The sequence below is a fragment of the Zingiber officinale genome, chromosome 11A, assembly GCF_018446385.1.
Source record: "Zingiber officinale cultivar Zhangliang chromosome 11A, Zo_v1.1, whole genome shotgun sequence".
NCBI lineage: Eukaryota > Viridiplantae > Streptophyta > Magnoliopsida > Zingiberales > Zingiberaceae > Zingiber > Zingiber officinale.
In genome coordinates, this window is record NC_056006.1 from 12,624,208 (window position 1) to 12,646,131 (window position 21,924).

The window sequence follows — 21,924 nt, forward strand, 5'->3', positions numbered from 1 at the left end:
TCCTTGTCCAGGGTTACTCTGATATCTGCTGACCATGCCCACGACAAAACAAATATCAGGTCTCGTACATAGCATTGCATACATAAGGCTTCCTACAGCCGAGGCATAAGGAACTGCTTTCATGTCTTCTATCTCCTTTGATGTCTTAGGAGACATCTCTTTAGATAGAGCTATTCCATGCCTAAAAGGTAAAAAACCTTTCTTGGAATCCTGTATGCTAAAACGAGCAAGGATTGTATCTATATATGAAGCTTGGGACAGACACAACATTCTTTTCTTGCAATCCCTTATTACTTTGATCCCAAGAATGTGTGCACACTCTCCTAAGTCCTTCATATCAAATTGTTTGGACAACCATACCCTTACATCTGATAATACCTTGACATTGTTGCCAATTAACAAAATATCATCTACGTATAGTACAAGAAATACCACCACGTTTCCGTTACACTTCTTATATACACAAGACTCATCCGGACTTTGAATAAATCCATATGACTGGATTACTTCATTAAATTGGATGTTCCAAGATCTTGAAGCTTGCTTTAGTCCATAAATGGACCGATTGAGCTTGCACACTAGATGCTCTTTGCCTTTTTCAATGAACCCTTCTGATTGCTTCATATGGATGTTTTCTTCAAGACTTCCATTAAGGAAAGCTGTCTTGACATCCATTTGCCAAATCTCATAATCCATATGAGCAGCAATGGATAAGAGTATCCGGATAGACTTAAGCATGGCTACCGGTGAAAAGATTTCCTCATAATCGATTCCCTCTTTCTGAGTATACCCTTTCGCAACAAGCCTAGCTTTGAAGGTTTCTACCTTCCGTCTTCTCCTCTTTTCCTTTTGTAGATCCACTTGCATCCAACGGCTTTTACACCATCGGTGGTTCTACAAGCTCCTGGACCTTATTAGAGTACATAGACTCTATTTCAAATTCATCACCTTTTGCCAAGATCATCTATATCTTGGAGTGCTTCATCATATGTCCGGGATCAGTTCATGTTTACCCGGATCAAGTCCCAAGACTCTCCCAAAACATGAATCTCTCAGTCGCCTCACAACCTCCCACTACGACGAGGCACTGTCCGTGGTTGTGTATCATGTGTGACACGTGTTGCGCTCTTGTGGTACTTCATCTTGTACTGTTGGTACTAAAGTAGACGTGTCCTCTTAGTTCTTCTAAAACAACTTTACTCCTGGGCTGTGATCCATTATAGTCCGCTTCTAAAAAGCGGGCTTTGGTGCTAACAATGACCTTCGGTCTTTAGGACTATAAAATAAACCACCTTTCGCCTTTGGGATATCCTACAAACACGCGAACTTCAGACGGGATTCTAACTTATCAAGATCTGGTTTCAGAACATGTGCTGGACTACCCCAACCGAATATGTCTTAGACTGGGTTTCGCCCATTCCACAATTCTATGGGAGTAGAAGAAACCGATTTAGAAGGTATTAAGTTCAGAACATACTGTTTCCAGAGCATATCCCCAAAATGAATTTGGTAATTCGAATAACTCATCATCGATCTAACCATCTCCATAAGAGTCCTATTCCTTCGTCTGCCACACCATTCTGCTGGGGTGTTCCAAGTGCGGACAATTGGGATTGAATCCCGACCTCTGATAAGTAATTCCTAAACTCTCCTAAGAGGTATTCGCCACCACGATCAGATCGTAGTGTCTTGATACTTTTACCTAATCGTTTCTCCACATCAGCCTTGTATTCTTTGAACTTATCAAAGCACTCGGACTTGCGGCGCATTAGGTAAATATATCTGTATCTTGAATAATCATCTATAAAAGAGACAAAATATCCAAAACCACCTCTTGCCTGGACAGACATAGGACCACACAAATCAGAATGAACCAATTCCAACACTTCTTTGGCTCTATACCCCTTGGCCTTGAACGGCCTCTTGGTCATTTTACCTTCCAAGCAAGATTCACAAGTTGGAAAATTTTCCAACTCTACCGAACTCAAAAGTCCATCAGCTATAAGCCTCTGAATCCTACTTAAGTTAATATGACCCAGCCTTAGATGCCAAAGATATGCTTGGTTCATTTCCGAAGGTTCTTTTCTCTTATTAGAGTTAGAAGATGAGTTATAAATTTTCATGTTTTGCTTTGTGGAAGAAATTATATTTAAAGTATACAAATTGACAACCAATGCACCAGAACAGATAATCACTTTATTTCTTTTAATAACTACATCGTTACTGAAAGAAACTGAATATCCATCTAAAAACAGTTTAGAAACTGAAATTAAATTCTTTCTAAAACTGGGTACATAAAGACAATTTCTTAAAATCAAATTTCTATTTCTACTAAAAGATAAATAGACATCTCCCACTGCAACAGCTGCCACCTTAGTAGAATTGCCCATGTAGACGGTAATCTCTCCTTCAGATAGTCGTCGGGTTTCTTGGAACCCCTGCAAGGAATTGCACACATGATCAGTGGCTCCTGTATCTACACACCAGGTGCTGGTAGATAACACCGCTAAACATGTTTCAACAACTAGAGCATGAGATATACCTTTGTTTTGGTTCCTACGAGGACAGTCCGCCTTGCAATGTCCTGCCTGCTTGCAGATGAAGCACTTGCCCTTCGGCTTCTTCACTCCAGATTTAAATCCCGTACTCTGAGATTTATTCACTTTCTTTGCTGAACCAGCTTGTTTCTTCTTCTTCTTTCCTCTCGGTTTAGAAGTAGAACCATTTTCAGCATAGTGAATTTGAGCATTGTGATGAAATAATCCTTCTGCTGCTTAAGTAGTTCCGCTAATGAATAAATCCTCTTATTCATATTATAGTTCAAACGGAACCGCTCAAAACTTCTAGGTAGCGTTGAAGGATCATATCGATCTGGGTTTCCATCAATTTCTCCTCCAAGGATCTCTATCTCGCTTAGATAAGCCATCATCTTTAGGATATGATCCCTCAGAGTACCCTCTTGCATGGTGGTCATTATCTTTCTCATGGCTTCTTGCCTAGAAGCCCTATCCCGATGACCAAAGAGTTCCTTGAGATTGTTCATAATATCATAAGTTGTTGGTAAATCTTGATGTCGATGTTGCAATACATTTGACATTGAAGCCAAATGTAACACCGCGCCATCTCATTAGCTTTACCCATTTCCTATGATATTCAATCTCCTCTTGAGTAGATTCACCATAAGTGCTTAGGGCAAGTCTCGACAAGACAAATTTATAGCCTTCAGCAGTAAGAACAATGTCCAGGTTTCTTTTCCAATCTATGTAATTTGGTCCAGTAAGTCTATTCTGTTGAAGTATGATGGACAGTGGGTTGAAAGTCATCTAAGAATCACAAATAACTTTTGGTCAGAACTCTAAATTTAGAATAATATTGATTCCTCAAACAATACTATTTTAAATTAACCAACACCTCAAAACACCGTGAATTTTGTATGCCACGTTAGTGTGGACGTATACAAATTCAACATTTGTAAAAGGAGAGTTTTAACCCATTAATTTTATTATCTTGTCAACCTAACTTTTTGACAAATAAAATTAATAGTTGGTATCTTTTGGTCACACAAATAATAGCAGTGACTCCGATGGGGAGGATACTATTAGATGTGTCTAAGTGTATATCATTACTTGACACTAAGTCCATTAATAAGATTATGCCCCTTCTGTTGGGAAAGATCACACGCTCTTAATTAACTTCCTATAGTCATCCAAAAATGGAAGTCTGTTCTAGTGATCCACAAACAAGCTCATCCGTTATGGAGAAAGGCACTCAGAGCCAACGCGCAAGCTTGTTTGCATCACTTACAAACCAGTAATGGAGACCATGGGATTTACTTAAAAATCCCTCTCCCACTTAGTTATTTATAAATGAGGAATTTTAACTATGCTAGCCTACTAAACATGTAAACTAACATACACACACAGCACAATATAAAAGCAATAAATAGAAAATCTAATTTTCAACTATTATGTCTTTTATCTCTAGTTGTCCTCCGTGTGTTATCATCCCACGCTGCTGCCATATTTGGCCACCGCCACCGGGTCTAGCTGTCGCATCCATCTTGCTCCTAGTTCCGCTGCGCCTCTGGTCCTTAGAAGGTTCCACGCTTTGTAAGATTCGATCCGCGACATAAATAGAATTTTACATTTTTGATCCTATATTCCATAAAAGGAATGTACATGTATCTAGATCAAAAATAAAATCCTAATAAAACTAAATACAGCTCCTGCTGTATTTTCAATACAATCATGCACACACATATAAATGCCCTTGACATGTCCAAGGGTCCAATCACACACATAATAACTAAAAGTCATAATAGTTGGATCCTGCATCCACAAAGTTAGCATATCCTACTATTATCCTGCCTAAATTATGTATGACATGTGCATAATTAAACTAATACCAAATACACAGAGGCAAAACCCTAGCTCTAATACCAATTGTTGGTTGCTACTCGGAAAACCTAGAGGTTCCACTGTACAAAAATTTTGTATAAAGGTCTGAACCTTTTCCTAGCTACCATGTGTTCTTTTAAATTAAATTTTGGATCGCCTGCGGAACTTAACACGTTTGATCCAAAATTTAATCTATTCGTTCTTTTAGGACTTGACTTGGGTCTCCTGTGGAACTTAACACGTTCGACCCAAATCACCTTAAGTTATTAATTCCATTAAATATTAATTTCTATAATTGGTTCCCAGTACTGACGTGGCGAGGCACATGACCTTCTTGGATATGGGAGCAACCACCACCGACTAGATAAAACCTTTTATAGAAAGCTAATATTTAATTTCCTAAAATAACTTTAGGTTAACCGAAAAGAACAATCAAATCACAAGGAAAAATAAAACAAAAGAACACAACATCGAAAAACATATTCGAAATAATAGAATCGTAAGCCTCTTGTATTTGGTATTATTTCCATAAATAACTAGCATGATGCGGAAAAGGAAAAACTACTAGTTATACCTTCTAGAAAAACCTCTTGACCTTCTACCGTATTCCTCTTCTAACCTCGGACGTTGTGTGGGCAACGATCTTCTGAAATGAGAAACCACCAACCACCTTCTTCTCCTCCTAGCTAGGTTCGGCCACAAAAAAAACTTTACCAAGGATGAAGAACAAAACACCAACCAAGCTCCAAGAGACGCAAGCTTTCTCTCCTTCTTCTTCTTCTTCTCCAAGTAGTATCCGGCTGCCGCAAGAGCTCTAAGGGGAGAGAGAGGTTCAGCCACCACAAGAGGAAGAGAGGGAGAGGATGATTATGATGGCCGGCCACACCAAGGAACAAAAGAGGGAGAGAAATAATAGAGGTTGTCTCATGAAGGCACCCTCACCCCTTCTTTTATATTCCTTAGCCTAGGCAAATTAGGAAATTTAATTACAATAAAATTTCCTTAATTTTCTTAACACAAGCATCAAGTATAGTGAAGTCAAGGTAAGATCCTTAAGGTCAAGCCAAATCTCAAACTTATCTGCATATGATACTTAGCTTATTTCAAGCTACCCAAGATAGAGAAAAGAGGTACACTAAGCATACTACTAGCATCATTTACAACATCATGAATCTAGATAAATGAACATGCTAACATTTTAACTTGAAGACAAGAAAGCATATAAGTGAAGATTGATGTTCTCTAGATGTATGCCACAAGAAATCAAAATAAAATGCAAGACATTAGTAAAAAACAAAAACAAACAAAGTAATTCAAATGCATCTAATGCATCCCCCCAGACTTAAACTTTTCATTGTCTCAATGAAAACTAAAAACAATGCGGAGGAGATAAAAAGTAAGAGAAGTTACCAAATGATGCATGCCAAATGCCCATGTCATTAACTTCTCCATCATGTAGTTATACTCCTCCTAATCTTTGAGTCCTATAAAAGAAGATTGACAACAAAAATTAAGTAGAGGATACATGTTTATTATAAAGAATGAAATGAAAGTAGAAAGAACTAAAGACAAATGAAAACAAGGAAAATGAACTTGGGTTGCCTCCCAAGAAGCGCTTGTTTAAGGTCATTAGCTCGACCACCTCATAAGATTCATCTAAATCTCGCTCTTGGAGGGGTAAGATATTTCAACACCCTCTTACCAAGGGCTCTTATTATTGAGGGAGCTTTTAATATAGGAATTACAAAATGAAGTATTGCTCTCTCCATCTTCGTCTTCTTTGAAGTTCTTTCAGGTGGTCAAAGACGGTTCAGTGTGAGCTTCCAATTATTAGCCCAAGTGAAATATACACATGCAAAGAAAATACAAATCTCCCACAAACATATTAGATAAGATAGAGCCATAACCATATTAAGATAAGCAGAATAAGAAATAAAAACTGAATCACATCCAACAAAGTCAATAATAGGTACCTCTATAAAATTTTCCAAAAGATCACAAGAAGTATTTACCTTGCTTTGCTGAGAGATACCTAATATTTCTAAACATGTGGATGTGACTTCCTCTGAACCAAATGATGGTTCTAGCTCTAGCTCAGGTGTTGGCGATATCAAAGATGGCGATTCTTGAGACTCAACCATATCTACAAGAGTCCCTACACATTGGTCCACAACATGCTCAAATCTTGCAACCTCTAAGGGTTGTGTGGACAAAGGTGGTGATTCTTGAGATACTGCTTTCACAACTTAGCTCCCTACACATTCTTCCACATCATCATCATCAACACATACATCAAAAAATAAACCAACATCTATATCCTCAATAGGAGAATCAATAACAAGAGGATCAATAACTTCACTTGCAGTTTAATTTGATCTACCACATCACATTCATCATCTGAAAATTCAATGTCACTAAAACACTCTATAAAATTTGGAGATAGATCTGAAAACTTATTTACCACTGCATTATCAATAAAATCCTCATCTGAAGAGTCTTCATCTTTATACACACTATAAAATCTGCACTCAACCTTACCAGTGTCACAGAATTTTTTAAAGTCATTGTTCTCATTGACCCCCACTAACCTTTGTGGAAAAGGAACCCTTAGTGAAGGTCTTGGGAAAGGTACTTCTAATTTCCCATATTCTCTTTTTGCTTGTGGAGGAGGTTCAACTTGCTTATCTAGTGTTGGTATGATCAATCATTGAGGAAAAGGTACTTGTGGCATTTGGGAACCTCCTGGAATAATGGAACTGAGTTCATGTGGTCTTCTATTGTTCTTCTCCTCATTTCTAAACATGCCCTTTTTTAGAAGTTCTTCGTGATTCTTGCCACTTCTCAACTTAAGATCATTGTCATTTACACTAGATCTTTTCTGTGAAGGAGGAAGGTCTTCTTTGAACCAGTTTGAAACTATACTATTAATCTTTTCCCCTAAATGTTTAAACTCCTCATTCTGTGACTTGTGAACTTCAACTTTCTTGGATGGTTGAGCTACATTTTGTTTGACAGACTCTCTTACATTTATGATTTGCACTTCTTGAATTTTTGAGGGAGATTCCATCCAACTTTTGTTCGACCATCCATGGAGGTTCAATGCCACTTAATCAATTAATTATATTCTTCATCTACACTTTTGTCCATAAAAGAACCTCCAGTTGATGAATCCATTAAACTCTTGTCCGAGAAAGAAATTCTCCCATAGAATATGTGTAGAATCAACCATTTTTTAAAATCATGATGAGGGCACTGTCTTTGAAGACTCTTGAATCTATCCCATACTTCAAATAATGATTCTCCATATGCCTGAGCAAAATTTGTTATGCAATTCCTCATATACACTGTTCTGCTTGGAAGGAAAAAATGATTCAGAAATTGCTTCTCCAATTGCTCCCAACTTGTGATACTTTGAGGATGGAGAGAATATAACCAATTACTTGCTTTATCCTTGATACTGAAAGGAAATGTCATTAATCGAACTGCATCTGCTGACACTCCTTCACATTTCACCATATCACAAATCTCTAAAAATGTTTCAAGATGCAGATAAGGACTTTCTGATGCTTCTCCTCCAAATTTGTGACCTTGTATCATAAAAATTAACTCTTGGTCTAGTTGGAAACTTTCTGCTTCAATTTGAGGTTGCACAATGGGAGATAAAAATCTTGCAGAAAAGGGCGTAGAAAAATTTCTCATGGGCATGCTTGACATGTTAGTGCTCATGGATATTCAAGAAAACAAAAATGAAGAATCAAAGACAAGAGATAAAATGCAATGTGAAAAGCAAGAAAGAAAATGCAGAATTTAAATTGTAAGAAAGAAAGTACATAATGAAAACAAAAAAGAAAAGATAAAAGGAAAAAGAAAAATGTCTAGAATAATTCATATGTTAATCAACTAATGTGTTTATAAGTTCTTGTTATTCTTGAGGCCTTTACGACGTTTGATCTTCACATACACAAGAACAAGATTGCAAGATATGTTTACAAAAGAAAAAAGAAGAAAGAAACTAAATCAAAAGAAAAACAGAGAAAAGTTAGACTAGAATGTTAGAAATCAAAAATGTAGAATTAGAATTGCAACAAAAAGAATTGACAAGAAGTAGAAAGTTATACAAGAAAAAATTATGAAAACAGAATTCTAAATATTAGTTACAACTATGCTAATGAAAAGAAACGAAAAAGTCATGTTTAGTCTAACTCAATTGATAATCTCAAATATTATAGCGTAGTCCCCGGCAACGGCGCCAAAAACTTGTTAACTCTCCGCAAGTGTATGGAAATGTCGTAAGTAATAATAAAAGATATCGTATCCACAGGGACTGGAATAAGCACTAAAGATGTCTCAATGCAAATTAGTCAAACAACTATTCAATTGGTTTTAAAAAGCTAAGTATGACTATGATATGTAAAGAAGAAATGAAAGAATAAATAACAAGAATAAGGGTGACGATAAAGGGAATGTTCTAAGAGTTTTGGTTTCTTTGTAAGGATTTTTCCATGTAAATGATCTACCAAATCTTATTCCTCAATTGTCCATCATTTGTAGAAGGTTGTCGGTTCTCTCTTGCAATAGACAACCGGCTAGGATTGAAATCTATACCTAAATGTGATCAATTAGGAATGAACCTATGTTGTCCTTACACGAGCTTGCCTGTCACGTGCGTCCCTCGGATAATCAACATACGAATTCATCACTCATCAACCGCATCAAGATATAAAGATTAATGCACACAATCTATCATACCCCCTAGAATTATCCTATTTCACCCTCAAGATCGTTCCTCAATCGTCCTTACACGGGCATGTTCCTGTCACGAACGTCCCTTGGAAAATCGAATGAGATACAATCTCTACAAGATCCACAAGATATCCAAACATCCATTCAAGCATTGTAATTAAGCCCTAATCACAACAATCCATACAAGATAGAATGAATACAAACAGGGCAAAATCATAGAAATAGGAAATTGACACATCCATAAGAGTTTTACATCAAATCATCCTTACAATTACTCCCTCCATCCTAGAATAAGAAATCTACTCCATAAAACAAGGAAAGAAACCCGAAGAAAAGAAGATTACATGCATTCTTGATCCCCTCAAATCCAAGAAAAGAGAAAAAGAAAACTTATCTACAAAGAAGAACGTCTTCGGATCCAATCCTTGCTTTCCCGGAGTCGATTCGGTGAAGATCCGCCCTTAGATCATCGGAAATCCCTCCATGAATGGCAAGGAGTGCCCTAAATCTTGTCCCCCCCCCCCTTAAAGGGAGAAGATCCCCTTTCAAATCATCAATGAGGCTTTATATAGAGGAGAGGTTTGGGCGCCACACGGCCCCAAGGCATGGCCGTGTGAGGTTAACACGGCCAAGGCCACTCCCTTCTCTGCCTTCCTTACACGGTCGTGTGTGATACACGGCCAGAGTCTTCTTGGTCTCTGGAAACCTTGCACGGTTGTGTAGATCTACACGGCCATGTAAGGCTTCAGCTCTGGATGGCCTGCATGATCGTGTAGTGTACACGACCATGGTCTTTCTTGCTTCAAATCTTAGCACGGCCATGTGAGGTTCACACGGTCGTGGAAACTTCCACCTCTGTTGCAGCCACACGACCTGGGCTCTCCACACGGCCTGGGCAACCCCCCATGGCAGGGTCGTGTGAGGTTAAGGAATGGCGCCTTCCTCTTTAGCTTCGCTTACAGATTTGGCCTCGAACATGAATCCTTCACCAAATTCGACCCCTATGTACAGAAAATGCACAAAAGCAGATCTCCGAGCAAAAAGAGTAAATATGCTAAAAGAAAAGCTGGAAGTACGAAAATACGTAGACAAAGCATGTGCAAAGTATGTGAATGTGCGTCCAAACATGCATAAAAGGTGTATATAATCTACGCACACCAACTACTAATTAGGGTTTACCACCACTAATTTCATTAGCAATAATCAAGCTCCCAAGGCTTGGTTATATAGGCCACGGGTTGGAAACCCTGCCTACCAGTCGACTGCTAAAACTAGTAGTCGACTGCCCTTTGTGGAAATTCGATCGTTATATCCCAATGGCTCGATACCAGTCGACTGTCAAACCTAGCAGTCAACTAAACCACACAAACCGAGCAAATAGAAACATTCTGTTCGCTGCCTATCGACTACACCAGTCGACTGTTATTTTCAGCAGTTGACTGCTATAGTACTCTACAGTACTTACCACAGTAACTGCTACAGTGAACCCTAAACTTAGGATTTTACCCCTAGTACAATCTCTCAGCACTCGAACCCTCACCCTTATGACTCACTTTACGCTTCTTTGCAGCCTTAACTTCTTGCCTTCAAGCCTACTTCCTTTGGCTCTCGTCCCTCGGATGCATTCAAGCCCACGTCTCATCTCCAATGCCATCCTTCGCATATGCCTCGAAGTCGCTTCCCTCGGCCCTTATCCTCGCTGCCTTGTCCACGATCCATCGGATGCTCCATCCTTCACCAGACCCGAAGCCATCAACCTGAGTCACATGTGTATCCTGCAAATCTGCACAACTCAAATACACATATCAAATACAAGGGTGAACCTAACTTAAACCCTTTGCCCAAACACCAAAACACATGGTCGCACGGATCATTGGGATTGCTTCCAACAATCTCCCCCTTTTTGATGTTTAGCAATATGTTTAAGTTAGGAAAAATAAATAGCAAATAAACATGCTAAAACAAATGGACTTACGTTGCCAAGGCTACACACTTGGACTTACACCGTCGAATGGACTTACGATGCTAAGGCTACTCACTTGGACTTACAACGCCGAATGGACTTACGATGCCAAGGCTACACACTTGAACTTACAACGCCAAATCACAAACAATGCAACATGCATTTGAACCTATCCCAAGGCTCCCCCTAAACCTAGGCTCTGCATTGAGCTAGGAATTTTATCACAGGACTATTAAGAACCTATCATAAGACTCCCCCTACGCAAAGGCACTAAGGTTTTTCCAACTAAACCTTACTTCTCCCCTTTGCCTAACATCCAAAAAGTTCTCCAACAATATCCCAATTGTTAAAAACTTGTCATCCAAATTGACCCTAAACTCATGTATTAATCCCCCATGAATTTCATACATCTATACGAGTTGACTCAGTCAAAATCTAGTGCTGAAAACAATTTCAGACTGGTATCAGTTGACTGCAAGAAGTACCAATCGACTACAAGAAGTACCAATCGACTGCCCCCATGAAAACGATCTTATAGAGATATTTTGTGCTAAAAAAAACTGTTACCAGTCGACTGATAACTGTAGCAGTCGACTGGTACACTATTAATGCAAAAATCAGCCTTTCTGAGCCAACTTCAGAAATGTACCAGAAATTTCACAGACCTCCAAAAATTCTTAAATTTTGTGGAGATGTCTATTTTATCAATGTCTACTTGGGAAAAATATATACAAAAATATATTTATCATAAATCCCAATATTGACACAAAACTCAAAACTAGCTAAATGGTTCAATTGAACCTTGACCTAAAGTCCTAGTTTTGGCTTCCTATTGATGTATTTGCCCATACTAACCCATAATGCATCCCTAGCATTGGTTTATATGGAATCTATACATTCAAAACTAATTTTCATGCTATATGACCACAATTGTCATATTTCTTGCATGAGACATAACCCAATTGTGTCAAAACCCTAGCTTTGAGACTCAAGTCCGTCTCCAAACCACTTGGCACATTTCATGACCCCTCTAGACTCCCAAGTAAAATCTCCTTGAGATCCATTTACCATGGGTCTCAAATTGACTCTTAGAGCTCCCCCTAGAGCTCTTAACCTTAGTCACCTCCCTAGGTGACTCATCCACAATAGCTAGGCCACATCGGTGAACCTCCGGTGACACTTGGCCTACAAATATAACTTTCTTAACCTTGGACACCTTATCCTTGGTTAATTTCTACTTACCTTTAAATGGCTTTCTCTTGCCATTTATTGGCTTCTCCTTGCTATAGTCATATGTAACCCTAGCATAAGACTTTCCCTTAGCCTTGGAGACATTAGATCGGTATCTCAAGCCCGATCTATCATTGTTGGGTCTTTGACTACCCAACACCATACCTAAACCCTTAGATCCAACATTGAATCTTTCTATTATTTTCTCCAATTTATCAAGCTTTGCCTTCAAAACTTGATTTTCCCTTTCTAGGTTCCTAAACCTAGAGTCAACATGTCCACCATGGACATTTTAAGACCTACCCATTTTTCTAGGCATATGTCTCCCCTTCTTGGGATTAATACCTTGGGTCTCCTTAGGTCTATCATTTCTAGAGTTATCATGAATTGGTCTCCTAGGGTTTTGATCTACCTTTACCTTATTTCTATCATGATATCTAAAGCCAAAATTATGCATGGGTAAATAATAACAATTATTTCTAGCATGCATTGAGGAATTTAAATTTGACTTCAAATTTAAATTTGGGTTTACCTTACCCTTTACCTTTGGAGCTCCCCCTTTACTCTTAGAGCCTCCATTCTTCCTCCACTTCTTCTCCTCCTTCTTCAAATGCGCCAACTTCTTGATTTCTTTCTTCTTTGGGCATTTGGTGTGGTAATGACCCCGCTCACCACACGTGAAGCACACTAAGTGTCATTTCTTCTCCTTCTTCTTCTTGGCACCATCATTCCTACAACCCACATTAGTATCTAAAATAACTTGATTGGGTTTAGGAGTTACCTTCTTCTTACCCAATGGACACCTACTCTTGTAGTGCCCCTTCTCATTGCACCCGAAGCAAATGATGTTGTCTTTTAACTTTGCTTTGGTGGAGGTGCTCACTAGGTTGACTTCCAAGACCTCTTCTTCGCTTGTCTTGGATTCTTCTTCAACCCTTGAGGATGTGGATAATGTCTCATTTTCCTCATCCACACTTGTGGATGGCCTTTCTTCATCCTTTTCCTCCATGGGCGTGACCGAATTCACTTCCTCTTCTTCTTTTGATGTTGAATTGGTCTCCACATCCGATTGGTCCTTCTTCTCCTCTTGGACCACTTCATCCTTTTCTTAGGATTTTTCCTCTTCGTGTGTAGGTAAAAGTTCTTCTCCTAGAACTTTCTTTACCTTGCTCCACAACTCGTGGGCATTCTTGTATTCTCCTACACGACTTATCATGTTAGAAGGAAAATTTTCAATTAATATTGATATTACCTTTGAATTTGCCTCCGATCGTGTGGTTTGCTCCTACGTCCAATGTTGTGGTCGAAGCTTCTTCCCTTTCTTGTCCTTCAGGACTTCAAATGGTTCTTCTATAGCCATCATCGTGTCCCAATCCGTGTCGAAGAAGTTCTTCATCTTCACCATCCAAAAGGTGATGTCCCATAAGCTTCCTCCTTCAAACTTTGGCGGTTCTATTAAGTCGGTCATCTTCTTGTAGTTGCTCTTCTCGGCGATTAGTCCGGTGAAGTGAGACCTCGGCTCTGATACCACTTGTAGGGGATTGGATGGCCGGCTTGAAGGGAGGTTGGATAGACGGCACCCCCAAATAATCGCTTTCTTCCTAAACTTGTTAGTATGTGTAGCGAAAATACAAACTAACTACAAATATAAAAGCTAAACACTAAAGGAAAGAAAAACAAGCAAACCGCTAACACGTTCGTTTAACATGGTTCAGAGATTAGGGCTCCTACTCCACGACGTGTCCTTGAGGTGGACAATCCCGATCCGTCGGTGGATTAGCCCCCGACAAACTTTGGCTATCTCAAGTAGCTCCTTGTGGGTGGAGAAACCTTACCTCAACACTCACAAACACTTGAGAACAAGTAGACTACTAATTAGGTATTACCACCACTAATTTCGTCAGCTATAACCAAGCTCCCAAGGCTTGGTTATATAGGCCATGGGTTGAAAACCCCACCTACCAGTCGACTGCTAAAACTAGCAGTCCACTTCCCTCTGTGGAAATTCGACCATTACATCCCAACGGCTCGATACCAATCGACTGCCAAAACTAGCAGTCGACTGATCCACACAAACCGAGCGAATAGAAACATTCTATTCGCTGCCAGTCGACTACACCAGTCGACTGCTGTTTTCAGCAGTCGACTGCTACAGTAGCTGCTACAGTATTGCTACAGTAACTGCTACAGTAAACAATAAACTTGGGATTTTACCCCCAGTACAATCTCTCAGCACTCGAACCCTCACCTTTATGACTCACTTGATGCTTCTTTACAACCTTGACCTCTTGCTTTCAAGTCTACTTCCTTTGTCTCTCGTCCCTCGAATGCATTCAAGTCCGCGGCTCGTCTCCAATGTCATCATTCGCGTATGCCTCGAATGTAACGACCCACCTTCCTTACTACTCTCTAAGGTGACCGTTACTTAACTACTAACTCTACTTAACTGGTATGATCGAAATCACGAGGAGTATCTACTGAAAAATTTCGACAACATCTCCCCTGTACCAGTGACCATAAACTGAGATACATATATAGTATACATCAGTCATAGGTGGCTGGAACATATATCAAACACCCACGCAATTAAATAAGTGTCAAACACCAAAATATACCTACTTACTAAACAGAACTCATCTTAACATGCAATCTAAAACAAGAATAAACTCGAATGACATGGAGTATAAAATACAATCTCAAATGTTTACAATCTCAATAAATCTTATCCACTAAAACACGGAAACTCAATAACATCCCAAGTCTCTCCCATTGTCCTGGCATCACACACCATCCGCACCTCCTTGTCGCCTTCCTTTATCTGCAGTAAGAGGAAATGCAAACTATAAGCAAAAATGCTTAGTAAGCGCTATCTAACTTACAAAACTCGAATATGCATGTGAATATACTAAAATCTAAAAACTGAATGCTTAAAAGGAAAATTACTCATGCTCATCTACTAGTAAAAGAGCATACTGAAAAGCTAAACATGTAAAGTAAATCTATACAATCATGCTAGCATAAAGAACTAAACTTGCTGAATTTTAAACCTATGTGAAGCTTATTTCACTTGTTTAAAATTTATACTTTTATACTTTTATACTTATGTGAAACTTATTTTACTTTTTCAAAAGCTTATACTTTTAATACTTCAAAATAATAATCAACTTCTCTTGGGCCCAGGCGTAGTACTAAAGCGCTCTCCCTAATAGAAACTAGGGTAGCGAGCCACCAGTCCTACGAGGGTAAAGACCTCGGTCTTACCAGGGCCAAGACCTCGAAATTGGTCACCTGGATTTATTTAACGACAACCTCGGAAGTCGGGTACTAGACTCTTAAAAATAAAATACTTGTTATCTTTTATTACTTCTTCTTTAAATGTCTTGACATTTTAACAAGCACCTTGTGTGCCAAAATCCCTAAAGTCTTGACTTTAGGATCTACTTAAGGCCTTGGCCTTTATCTTTCTTATACTTGTTAATACCTCTATTAAAAGGATGTCTCATACAAAACTGCACTAAAATGCTTATTAACATTGCACTGAAATGCTTAACAGAATTGCATGGAAATACTTAATAAAACTGTACTGAAATACTTATTAAAACTCCACTAAAACTAAATCTGCATACAAGCTTAATCAAATCTACCTACAAACTTAATCAAAATTCTGCACTATAAGCTTAATCAAAATTCTGAACTATAAGCTTAATCAAAATTCTGCACTATAAGCTTAATCAAAATTTTGCACTGCTCTACTTAATAAAAATCTGCACTGCTCTACTTAATAAAAATCTGCACTGCTCTTCTTAATAAAAATCTGCACTGCTCTACTTAATAAAAATCTGCACTGCTCTTCTTAATAAAACTGTACTGAAATACTTATTAAAACTCCACTAAAACTAAATCTGCATACAAGCTTAATCAAATCTGCCTACAAACTTAATCAAAATTCTGTACTATAAGCTTAATCAAAATTCTGCACTATAAGCTTAATCAAAATTCTGCACTGCTCTACTTAATAAAAATCTGCACTGCTCTACTTAATAAAAATCTGCACTGCTCTTCTTAATAAAAATCTGCACTGCTCAACTTAATAAAAATCTAGATGCTACATTAAAGCTAAACAACTTTCGTCCGAATTCTCCTAAGACTAGGCTATTTATGTCCGGTTAATTGCAAAAGAAACCAAAATTTGTAAGTCTAAATAAACTGCTGGAAGATCTAACTAAATACAAACTAAGGCTGTCAATAACTGTAAATTTAACCATATCATACATCTCATCTAAACTGTCAATTTATCATAAGTAAGCAATGTATCCTTTTTAGAACTTCAAACTATGCATCAACATTGAAATTATCCTAAGGAAACAATGGACCACAACTACTCATTACATGCATTTCTCCATTTTCTTCAATTTTGTCCAAAGAAAAACTATAGAACTCCATATAAACTAATCATGCCCATTAAGATCCCAAACATGTCTAAATCTGATGTATTAATCATAAGGGTGAAAGGATTCAAACTACATGCTCAAGCTATACAAATCACCAGATTGCACAGCAACTCCAGGAAAATTACTCGTGCTCACAACAGCAAAGCAAAGAGAAACTGCTCATGCATGCAAACAGCAAGGGAAAATCATCCAGCAAAGGAAAATTATACCGCAATGGAAAGGTCTAAACAACATGATAGAATAAAAACCAAACTTGTTGGTTTTAAAAACTTCTCATACTCACAGCAGGAAAGCATCTAAGTCCACCATCTTCTCGGCACATCCCACAAACAAAAGAAACGCCAAATCAACTCGAAACTACCCTTATTCCTCTAGAAATCCCGATTCTATACAGCCTTCCGAAAACAAAGGAAGGATTCAAAAACTCTTAGTAAACTCAAATTTCTGTACAGCATGTTCCAAAGCAACGAGACAAGAATCCGAAACCATAATTCATGGCAGCAAGTAAAGGAAATCTCAGAACTACTCTTACTACAGGTGAGGAAGCGCTTACATCGTGTTCTTGAACTCACAGCCGAAGAGAATGACTCAAACGCTTCTAAGGTTTCGGAGGAGTGAAGATCTCGGCTCCTCTTCGTGCCCACAAACTCTCTTCGACGAGAAGATCGCAATGGTGAAGAAACCCTTCGAATTGGACCCTTGGTCGGCCACCAGAGATGAGCCCTAACTTCCCTTGCCTTCCGCCCGAGCAAATCTTCGTCGCACGCCGAAGAGAGGAGAGGAAGAAATTAGGTCACGGGAAAAATCCTCAAATTCCTCTCTTAACTTATTATTTCTATTATCTACTACCATATAAATAAGATTCGCTATCTCTTTTATTAGTACAGCCCGCTTGCACACTTGGTCAGCCGGATTCACTTAAGACTTGATTCGGGCTGGAGTTCGTGGGTTCGAATCTCGGCTTGGACATTATTTTTGTCGAAACTTCTTTCGTTTAGTAAAAATACCAAATGAACTCCAAAAATTGCATAAAAATACTCAAAAAAATTTATAAAAATCTCTAGAATATTTCTATAGCATTTTCAAATATTTTTAAATTACTTTTAGGACTCGGAATGAGGAATTTTGGGTCGTTACATCGAAGTCGCTTCCCTCGGCCCTTGTCCTCACTGCGTTATCCACGGTCCCTCGGATGCTCCATCCTTCACCGGACCCGAAGCCATCAACCTGAGTCACATGTGTATCCTGCAAACCTGCATAACTCAAATACACATATCAAATATAAGGGTGAGCCTAACTTAAACCCTTTTCCCTAACACCAAAACACATGATCGCACGGACCATTGGGGTTGCTTCCAACAATATCGACCCTACAGTACCACCAGTGGTATATGCTCCAGTTTATGCAGCAGTACCGGGAGTCGACCCCCAGTATTATCTTGACTGATTTGGACTATCTTTCTCTAGGTATATCCCAACAGATATTGTTTTATCCTTCTCCAGATATATCCCGACCAATATTGGCCTACCTTCTCCAAGTATATCCCGACCAATATTGCTCTATCCTCCTTCAGGTATATCCTGACTGATATTGGCCAACCTTCTTAATTATGTTATCTCCTTTTCCTTCTTCACCGAGGACCTATTAAACCTAACACATATCAATCATCAATATATTTTTTTCATTATATCTAATTATTTAAATTATCAACTAAATTTTAGGTTTTTTACAGTCAAAAAGTTGAATAATTACAATTTAAAGCATATTTTATATTAAAATTAATAATTTTAGTAAAAAAAAAGTGATGCTATTTTTACACTAAATTAATTGTAACAAATATTTTTTATATAAAAGGTGATTACGCTCACCCTATGAGGCCCTTACAACCGGTCCCTAAGTTATATAAAGGGAGGTAAATCACGAGTTTAATTTATAGCCTACCGCCAAGTGGTTAGGGGGTGGAAGGGGTTTTTTTTTTCAAAAGGATATGCACCCTCGGAGAATTGGTCCTTTGCCCCGTACCTAGTATGCCCCCCTTTAGCCAAATGGGAACCTCGTGGGGACTATAGATACCAAATCTTGACACTTATAAGCATTGCAATAATTTGTTAATTGAATAGTTTCATATTTACTTGTTGATTGCATCTTTTATTATAGCTTTATTTTAGTTAATATTAATATAAACTATAATATAGTTTAGTATATTCTTAAGATTACTAATAAAAATTTCAATAATTTTTTCAAATGATAAATTTATATTTAATTTAAATGCTTTTATAGAATGTGTATTCATTTTTGATAGGCTCAATATTTCTATTAATTTTTTAAAAAACAATTTGAAGTATATTATCTTAGATCACTTAAATATGATTCATGCACATACCTCAATTAGATATTTTTAAAAGTAAATTATTTAAGATATATTTATTTCTTATAGATATGACTAATCATACTGTCTAGGGGGATCCAAGCAAAGCCAACATTGCATGTTACGATTTCCAATTAATTGATTCCTTGGGAAAAATATGCCTTGTCCTTTTTCCGCAATTTCAGCAAGTTGGTTAACTGCATATTAGTAAATAGAAATGAGTACTCTTAGTATTTGTAATTTGATAATCATACACACAAAAATAAATATTTTGTAAAAAAACTTTGAGATTTAAATTTAGGAACAGTAAAGATAAGGTGATTATCTAAATATGTAATGTCACTTAGTTTCATAGCATATTTCACTCCGATGCCTTGAGATTTATGCTTTCAAACAATGTATGAAAATAATATTAATAGCTTACATAGTAATTCAATAAAATCAATTCTTGTTGAAGATGGTGTAGGAGCAAGCTCTCTAGATGTTGTCGGAATAATAAAAATGGATAACATAAAGAGGATAGCTAAGCTAATTTTCCTTGTGTCCATTATCAAGTCTCTAATATTAAGATGGATGTGAAACACAAACTTGATTAGCTTTTAAATTTAATTGAATAATATGTCCATTTGGATCTACTATTTATATGGTTAGAAACATATGTTACTTTTATGTGATAAGGATAACTTAAGATTTTATAATTTCAACGTAGGAAGTTATTTAAAGTATGTAAAGAAATGTTAGTTTGTATAAAGATAAATTGATAATTATAATATTTTTAAGTTACCTAAATGGTTTTGAAAATTATTATGCCAACAAAAAACATGTAAGAAAATTTCACATTATCATTTAATTTTTTTAAAAATTATCATAACCATATTAGTGACCCATTTCTATCATGAGCGAAAAAAATACTAGATCCTCTTATCTTGCAGATCCATGCGAAGGGAAGAAACAATTTTCATGGCAATAATCTATGCTAAGCTACATGATAGGATTATACCTTTGTTGCATGCCCTTCGTAATCCCGAGAGCAACCTTTTTATTGGATCCAGATCTCAACACGTTCAAGCGTCCGCACCTTTACAGTATCCACATGAACATATCCTTCGTTTGTTGCACGAACAAAGCCTTCGGAGAAGAACCATCTTCTTGTGATAGCAAGAAGCATGGTTCGGCCAAACATCAAGAATCAGCCATGGAAGGAGGAGGAAGAAGATGGAATCTCAAGAGTCACCTTTTTTTCATCTAATGAAAAATAAAATCCAAAAACCTATTTATATTCATCTAATGAATACCAAGGGTTTTCTGTCTCTTTGTATTCCTTTTAATGGGTTGAATTTATTATATTGGATTAACCATTAATCCAATAACCCAATAAGTCTAACCCATTGAGTCTAACCCATTAATCCAATGTGTCTAATTTGGATTGGACTCAATCCAATGAGAGGGTTCATTTGAGTCTAACTCAATTAGTAACCAAAAGGCCTAATCATCTCATGATTGGCTCTTAGGGCTAATTACTAACATGAAACTCCTCCAGCCATGAGTTGATAGAGGAGAAATACAATTTGGGTGAGTTTTAGAGTTGAATTTCAATTCTGCTTTGATTTGATTTGTTAATTGATGATGTTGTTAAGTTTGGTTGTATATGGATTACTAAATATGAATGTGAATTGGAGGAGAAAATGATTTGTGTTGATTGAGGATTATTGGATTTGTTGGATGATATCATTAAACCTAAACTAATCATGTGGATGGACTATGTAGGTTGGGTTTATGATGCTTAATAGTTGACTCAAGTTAGCTTAATCCAGTGTAGTAGTGATTCTTTGTGGATGGGTTGATCGATTGATAATGAAGTAACTAAGTTTTAGATTGATTATGCTTCTAGTATACTCTAATTGGAGGTTAAATGGTTAGGGTTGCTTAATCTATTTAGTTATGAAATTAGAGCTTCATTTATAAGTTGATTTCTCTAGTTGAATTAATTCACCAAGATTTTATCTACGAAGAAGTATTGGATTACCAAATGGAATGGAAACATAGTTACCTAATCAAATTAGGATTGAGTTTTGGGGTTTAGCTAGTTGTTGTATATGTGATTAGCTAAACCATATATCATATTATTTGCAGGACGTTGATTCGAGATAAGTGAAATTGACGTGAGAATTTTTAACATGATCGACATATAAAGGCAGGTACTTCTCGCTTTATCTCTTTAGTACATTGATCTTAGTGCATGAGCTAAATATTCAGATAGTTACTATGTTTATCCTAACTTCACTCATATTTTTCTTATGCTTGATGTGTATCCACCCGATCTTTGAGCTACTTGTTTCTATATCTATACAGTCTCTCTTGTCATCTATGATATTTAGTAGATACTAGATACCGTGCTTACTTGCTTAAATGTTGTTTATTTACACACCTTACTAAGCATGCTGGCTTCATGTAGCATACCTTATTTCTGTTTATATATATATATGATGACTGCTACATTTTACGCATCATGCCATTGCATGCATGGTGGCGACCATTTCTCCCTTTTGGTTGAGAGGGTTGTTGGCCAGGGCCACACGCTCGGCCACTCATGGGTAGTGGTAGCTGGAGCGTGCCACTTGTCCTGTCGTGCTCCCACTCGATTACTCATGGGTAGTGATAGCTGGAGTTACGAGTAGCAGGGACCCCCGTCGCAGACATAGCTAGTTAGCTACTATGCAACTGTCCCCTCGGCCAATCGAGAGTAGTGGTAGCTGGAGTGGTGTATAGTC

At 37.6% G+C, this 21,924-nt stretch overlaps 1 non-coding gene across 1 annotated transcript; it reads left to right on the plus strand.

Moving 5' to 3' along the window:
• Window positions 1–7,632: 7,632 nt before the first annotated feature.
• Window positions 7,633–7,738, plus strand: LOC122033080. Its single transcript, XR_006126343.1, has one exon. It is a non-coding gene; the product is annotated as a small nucleolar RNA R71 (small nucleolar RNA).
• Window positions 7,739–21,924: the final 14,186 nt, after the last annotated feature.